The sequence below is a fragment of the Rosa chinensis genome, chromosome 1 (assembly GCF_002994745.2).
Source record: "Rosa chinensis cultivar Old Blush chromosome 1, RchiOBHm-V2, whole genome shotgun sequence".
NCBI lineage: Eukaryota > Viridiplantae > Streptophyta > Magnoliopsida > Rosales > Rosaceae > Rosa > Rosa chinensis.
Window position 1 is genome coordinate 12,192,096 of NC_037088.1, and position 7,715 is coordinate 12,199,810.

The 7,715-nt window shown below is 40.1% G+C and overlaps 1 pseudogene; it reads right to left on the reverse strand.

The window, feature by feature from the left end:
* Positions 1–898: 898 nt before the first annotated feature.
* Positions 899–4,041, reverse strand: LOC112181638 (annotated as a pseudogene).
* Positions 4,042–7,715: the final 3,674 nt, after the last annotated feature.

Sequence of the window (7,715 nt, forward strand, 5' to 3'; positions counted from 1 at the left end):
AAATATGGTGTGTTCATTAACTATCTCTTTGAAAATAGGTTGAGGAAAAAAAAAAGGTACAAAATCGATCTTTAGGTTTGTTCTATAGGTGAACACCAGTGAAATTGTGCTGCAAGAAAGACGACTCCAATGGCTGAAGAAAATCATCCAAAACATCTTGCTTTGGAAATTTGGACTACGATACTAAGTTCATTTACAAAAATTTCTAAAGAACTTGGATTGATTCTATATATGAGACATAATGCTACGGTCTGAGCAAGCTCAGTCTAGGTTCCGGCTATAGCAAAATTACCAGTTACAAATCCCGACTTTAGTGTGTTTTGGACATATCATTAATACCAACAACCTTAGTGTGTTTTGGGCATACTACAACGAAAACTCAAACTCCCATCCATATCCCTTTATCGATCTCTTGATGGGATGCCAGAGTCTGATCTGAGACTCTGAGTAGGTTGTGGGAGAGGGAGGTAGCTGCACGACAATACAGAAGTGCTAGTGCAGCAGTGTTGTTGATACGTCGGTGGAGGCTGTGCATAGACTGGACTGGGCCTAAAGCAAATAATGTTGTGCAGATTGTTGATATGACAACCCTTATTAATTGGTGCATGTTTGAATACATAGGATTAGTATATGCTTCTGTCATATTCAAGATGCTTTCTTGTTGCTCACTATGATCGGGATTTTAAGCTTTATGTCCCCTATCATATTCAACAGTTTCATTAATCAAAGTTTAATGGAAGCTGCACCAATCCTTATTTAATTTTTTTTAAGCCACAGCGATGGTACTAGATTGAATGACAGTTTGAAAAGATCGAGTATAAGAAAAGGAGAGCAAATTAAAGATGAATCTGAAGGACAAGCTTTGTTTGTTTATGTAATACACTAATATTAGAAACACCGTAATTTGACGCAGTTTAAGACTACGTACGACGCCATGGCTACTAATCAATAGTAGAAAGACTTATCCTTAACAACAACAATGCATGTTCTCGATTATTCAAGTAGCTCAACACTCCTTTGTCAACGACAGAACTATATCTATAGACTGGCACTTCTCCTTTTCCATGTGATCAAGAACATCTTTTTCATACCTGCGAAACAAATCTTCCATGACTCCCTCTCCAAAGTGACTGACCAGAAGAGGCTCCACCACAGACCTAATGTGAGTGGAGAGTATTCCCGCCCTTGCTTTCTTATCGAGACCACTATCAGCTTCCTTTATAAAAGAGTCCCAATCATGTTTAAAAACTTGATGGTCATGCAACCTAAGGATCCTTCGGTCTCGATCAGATCCATCAGTTCCTCCATTGTAGGTTCAAAGTATGGAATATTGAAGTAGTCTAAGTTTTGCTTTTCAATCAATCCCTGAGATTCATGAAAGTAGCAAATAAGAGAATAATAATTAAAACCAAAAACTAAAAGGTCAAATAAAAGACAAAAATGCCGTTACAGACTTGCATAGAAGTGTTTATGTATTCCTGTGGACTTTTTGTATGGAACTAGGCCTGGCATTTAAACCCGTACCCCGCAAACCCGCACTATACCCGCATTCTAAAACCCGCACAAACCCGCCCGTTTATTAATCCGGGCTAAAAAAAACCCGCACGGAAAAAACCCGCAAATTAACGGGTTTTGCGGGCTAAACCTGTTGGAACCCGTTTACTCAAAATCCTTCCCAAAAACCCATTTCCCATTACCCATACGGGTTCCCCATTTTATTATTTTTTTTTTTTCAACCAGGGCATTTTTATAATTTTTCTTATTCCGTTTGAGGATCCGACAGTTGAATTTTCGTATAATTGTGAAAAGATGATTCAAAAGGATATCCGTGAGGATTCGACCGTTGGATCGTCGTATAATTTTGTGAGGATGATTCTAAAGGCGATCTGGGACTATTCAACCGTTAGATCTTGGTATAATTGTGCAAAGATGATTCAAAAGGCGATCCGTGAGGATCCGATCGTTGGGTCGTCATATAATTTTGAGAGGATGAATCTAAGGGCGAACCGTGAGGATCTGACTGTTGGATCATCATATAAATCGGTAAAGATGATCATCTAGGTGATCCGTGAGGATCTGACAGTTGGATCGTCGTATAATTTTGAGAGAATGAACCTAAGGGCTATCCGTGAGGATCTGACCGTTGGATCATTGTATAAATCAGTAAAGATGATCATCTAGGTGATCCGTTAGGATCTGACCGTTGGATAGTCGTATAATTTTGAGAGGATGAAACTAAGGGCGATCCGTGAGGATTTGACCGTTGGATCATCGTATAAATTGGTAAAGATGATCATCTAGGTGATCTGTTAGGATCTGACCGTTGGATCGTCGTATAATTTTGAGAGGATGAAACTAAGGGCGATCTGTGAGGATCTGACCGTTGGATCATCATATAAATTGGTAAAGATGATCCTCTAGGTGATCCGACCGTTGGATCATCGTATAAATCGGTAAAGATGATCCTCTAGGTGATCTGTGAGGGTCGGACAGTTGGATCGTCGTATAATTGTGATTTGTGAATTATTTTTTGTCAAAAAGGAAAGGAAAAAAAATCTAAAAAGATAGAAAATAAAAAATTTCAAAATAGAAAACCAAAAAAGTTCATATAGAGAAAATGGCGAATGAGGGGATATATATATAAGTCTTAATTGGTTTTAGTTGCTTTGATAAAAAGTTTAAAAAAAAAAAAGTGTATGGGTTTTAACGGGTTCCAACGGAAAACCCGCAAATCCGCCGGGTTTGACCCGCGAAACCCATTAAGCTAATGGGTTCTTACCGGGTCGGCCCGTTAAGAACCCGCACCGTACCCGCACTATACCCGCACGTTGCCAGGCCTATATGGAACGGTGAAAATAATAAAAGGGTGTTTCTTCGATCAGATCAGAGTTGGAGGAGACACAGTGTGGTCTATTCCAAATCAAAAGGTATATTATAAAAGTTGGAGGAGAATGTGCACTGCACAGATGTATTAATATGCCACAGATGGTTTAAGAGTAATCATCTGCAAAATACACGTACTGACATACCTCTAAAACCATATCATTGATTTTCAATCCAAGAAATTCTAATATAGAGAGGGGTTCATGACTGTTTATGCTCCCCCTGATTGTGAGGACCATTCTACCCTGAGGGACCAACTCTTCTGCACGAGACCTTAGAAACACTGTGAAGTCGTTTTTAAATTGCTCAAAGTATTCATTAAACACAGAAGGTGGGCTTGTCTTGGCTGTGCAAATGTTTCCCTCGTTGAGTCCACCTTTTGTTACCAAACCTTTTGGAACCTGCAGGCATTCCACCAATATGATCAAAGCTGGGATTTTCATCGATCTGATGGTTGTGATCAGCAAAACATATGGATCGGAGACAAGTTAATAAAAAAAAATAACATTATAGATAAACCTTAGAGATCCACTGCAGAGAGTAAGATGAGTGAAAAAAGTTGATAGAATTCTTAGGAAAGAGCCTGCCATAGAAAGAGCCGGGCATTCCTGCAATGAAGCATGGCTCCGACCACTTCCTTTCTTCGAGTTTGTTGTAGAAGCTTGGCAATGATTTGAAAACTGTGTTAAAGTCGTTTTGGGGAAGATCATTCAAAAATACTTGGAGCGATGGAGGTCGATGGTTCAATTTTTGACATGTATTCTGGATCATGTCGATGACATTTGATACGACTAAAAGGGTGTTTGGTCCTGAAGAACATCCCAAGTCAGCTATCCTCAAACACTCTGCAGGGAGGTTGGCGCAACACAGCTTCTCTATGCTTGCATCAAAAATGGGCTTCACCCATGAAATCACTGCTCTCTGAAAGGAACACGTATTTACGATATTAATTATATCTCCTTAGAAATTTTAAGAAACAAGTCGAGAGAGAGAGAGAGAGAGAGAGTAACTTGAAGAAGCGAGTTGTTTGAATAGCTTGTTCTCCCATATCCGCCATTCATGTGAAGGACTTGCTCCACCTCCATTGGATGTTTGCTTTCAGATCCCCTTCTCTTTAAACACGAATTCAGCTGCTATTTAAGCAGATTCCGGCCCATATATATACTAGTTAAGGTGGCACGGGAAATAACAAATAACAGAAATAAATTTGGGGGCGGATGGGTGTTATTATTGTTAGGATTATATTCTAAATCTTGTCCATTAAATCAAATAACAATCGAAGGTTCAGAGTAAAGACAATTTATTGGTTCTTTTTTAATAGGGTTAAATATTGTTTACTCTCTGAACTTTCAGAGAAAAAACAGTTTAGTCCCTCCCTTTTTAATTTCACCGTTTACTCCCTTATCTCTCAATTTTGGACCAATAGGTCTATTCCGTCCAATTTCTTGGTTAAGTCACTGTTGTGGTTATCCCTTCCACGTCAAAATGTCTCATATACCCCTCAATTCTTTTTTTAATTAATTTATTTTTTCCTCTCTCTCTCTCTTTCCCTTCTGCTTTTCTCTCTCTTCTCTCTCTTCTTCCTCTTCCACCTCCGATGGAATTGGGTGGATCGACTGGATCCTAAACCACAACTCCATTCTCCACCTCCCTTTCCAACTTCTCCTTCACCCCATCTGAATCCGAATGTCCGGCTCAAAACCCTTCACATCAACCATCTCCTCGATCTTTCAGCTCCACTGCCCTCTCCATCTTGCAATTGTCCACCAATCCTTTGATCAAAATCTTGCACGTCATCGGAGTCGACTCAATCTCCTCTGTCTCCTTCTTCACCGACTCAATCTTCCTCACTTCCTCACTCTCTTCTTAAACCCCTATCCTCCATTTCTCTTCCTTTCTCTTGCTACAGGTTTTCTGACTGCAGCGGATGAGTTGATCTCCCTTCTGGTTGAGTGCCATGCAATTCTGATAGCCACGGCCAACTGGGACTGGTTGGTTTGTGCTCAGATCGGGTCTGGAAAGATGGCGGCGTTTTGCTTTCCAATTTGCAGCTTGAGGTCGGTGCAGTAGTCCATAGTGGCGGTGAAAGGGTGGTGGTGCAACGTGGGTAGTGATGGTAGTGGAGACCATGGAGGTGGCGGTGGCAGTGGCATGAGGATGGAGGGGAGAAGATATAAACAGAAGAAAAAAATAAATAAAATAAAATAAAAGAGAAAGAATAAATTAAAAAAAAAACAAAAAAGATGATCGGAGGGTATAATAGACATTTTAATGGGGTATGGATTGCCATGTCATCTAGTTAACGGAGCTTTTTGACGGAGTTGGACGGAGTGGACCTATTGGTCCAAAATTGAGAGATAAGAGAGTAAACATGTGAAATTAAAAAGGAAGGGACTGAACTGTTTTTTCCCTGAAAGTTCAGCGAGTAAACAGTATTTAACCCTTTTTAATAAATACAATATATAATATCAATTTTGTTTTAGGGAAACGATATTTGACAAAGAATTGCTGTGTATTCTCATTGATAATAAGGGCCTATTTATATAGAGGATTACAATGCATATAATTTGAATCGTACAAGAAAAGATAATCATACAATGAATGGATATCTGTAGGATATTATCCGAGATTATCTCTAATTAAAACTCTATTACCACTAGGTCAAGTAACCTAGAGTTTAGGCCAGACACAATTTGGATTTACTTAAACACTCCCCCTTGTGTCGCCCAAACGCGGTGTTTCTCTCGTTGTCTCATTAAAAAACCTTGCCGAGTAACAAAAACCCTGTGGGACAAAAATAACCTTGATCGAAGAGAAAAAGAGGACAACACACCCTTCACGTTTCGAGACCATACGTGTAGACATCTCCCCCTAATGTCTGCATCTCCCCCTAATGACAATGGTCATGCGAGTTCGGATACTTCCACCAACGATGCTACCAAGATGTTTTTCAAAAGTGGAATTTAGTCAATGACTTAGTGAGCAAGTCTGCCACACTTTCCTCAGATCGAACCTAGTTCACTTTGATCTTGAGGAGAGTCTGTTATTGTTGATTATACTTGGTGTTATCGCTTTTGATGTAGTCTTACTTCATTCGTTCAAAACAAGCAACATTATCCTGAATGCTCGTAGGCTCATCTGTGGTAGACTTCAAACCACAATTGTTCGAACATGCGTAAATATAGATCCAATCCATATAGATTCACTAACTATTTCGTGAAGAGCAATAAATATGCATGGTTCGAATATATAGCGACTAGGGTCAGTTTTGTAGACCTCCAAGATATCATAGTCTTTACCCATGGTGAACACTTAACCAATTTGGGAATGACCTTTGTGTGGGTTAGAGAGATACCCAATATCAACAAAACCTTCCAAAACGCTTATCGTTTTGGGATGGGGATAGTGGACGCAGGTCAGTGTTGGCAGCGTTCCTGGTGTGTGATGGGTCCGAATCCATTATCTCTCTGTAGGGTAAGAACAAGCCCATATCAATCGTACATCTCAAGTACCAAAAGATATCTTTACACCAATCCAATGACATCGTGTTGGCGCTAAGCTATATCTAGCTAACAAGTTCAGGAAAAATGAGATGTCTGGTCTTGTGCATTGAGCTAAGTATAATAATGCGCCTAATGTACTTAAGTAAGACACTTTTGTCTCTAGCACATCTTCGTCATCATCCTTTGGGCGAAGAGGATCCTTCTCATGATCAAGAGTACAGACGATCATAGGGGTGCTTGAAGGTTTGACTTTGTCAAAATGCCTAACCATCTATCAACACAATGTTCAAGTTCCAAACTTGAGACATAATCGTGTTCTCCCAAAATCCTTCATCTCAAACTCGGATTTCAAGTGTTCAGCGGTTTCTCTTAACTCTTTAAGGGCTTCTAATGAAGATCATGTCCAACATAAACTGTGATAGAATCCGAAACCTGTTATGGAAACGCGCAGGCATATCTCTTCCCAATCAAGTAGTCACTTTAGTGAGCGTTTCAACCTCTTTGTAAATGCGCTCCGTGGTCTAGAGCCACTTGACTTGGGTAAATGAAGTTCACCATGAATCTTCATGTATATTCCGTATCTAGATCCCTATAAAGATACGTAGTGACCACATTTGTAAGCTACATGTTCAGTTATTTGGAAACTACCAAACTGACAGGGTAGTGGAGTGCAATGACATCCATTACGAGAGAATATGTCTCACCGTAGTCGATTCTAGGGCGTTTTATGAGAAGCCTTGGGCCATAAGTCGAGATTGCCATCTCTTTTTCTTATCCCGCTTTCTAACGAAGACCCATTAGTCAATAGGTTTTATGTTAGGAGGTGTTGGCATCACTGACTCGAAAACCTTCCTTTTCGTTAGAGAATCAATCTTAACTTGGATTGTATCTTTCCATTTAGGCCAAATTTCTCTACATTGGCATTCATTCATCAACGGAGCCTGGTTCGATATCATCGGACTCAACAAACTCATGCGCAACTACATCATCAGTTATGATGGAGTTTCTATCCCACCTCTCATGTACACTAGTATAATATTCATAGAGCTCCATATTCTCAGGAATAGGTTCTGACATTGAGGCGTCCTCCAACTATAACCATAACCCGGAAGATTCTCATGAGACTAATTTTGAGCCTTGATGATCAAAGGATTGGAATGTGCCAAAGTATCCTTCGAACCCACTGGCCTCCCACGCATCCTAGTTGGGGCCATGGCCTGTAACGCCAAAGTGTTGGCGCCATGCCTACATCCGTGTAGGGTGGCACTACGTCCTTTTGAAGGGACGTCCATCCTTGCAAGCATGTTTGCAGCATATTTGTGTGATTTG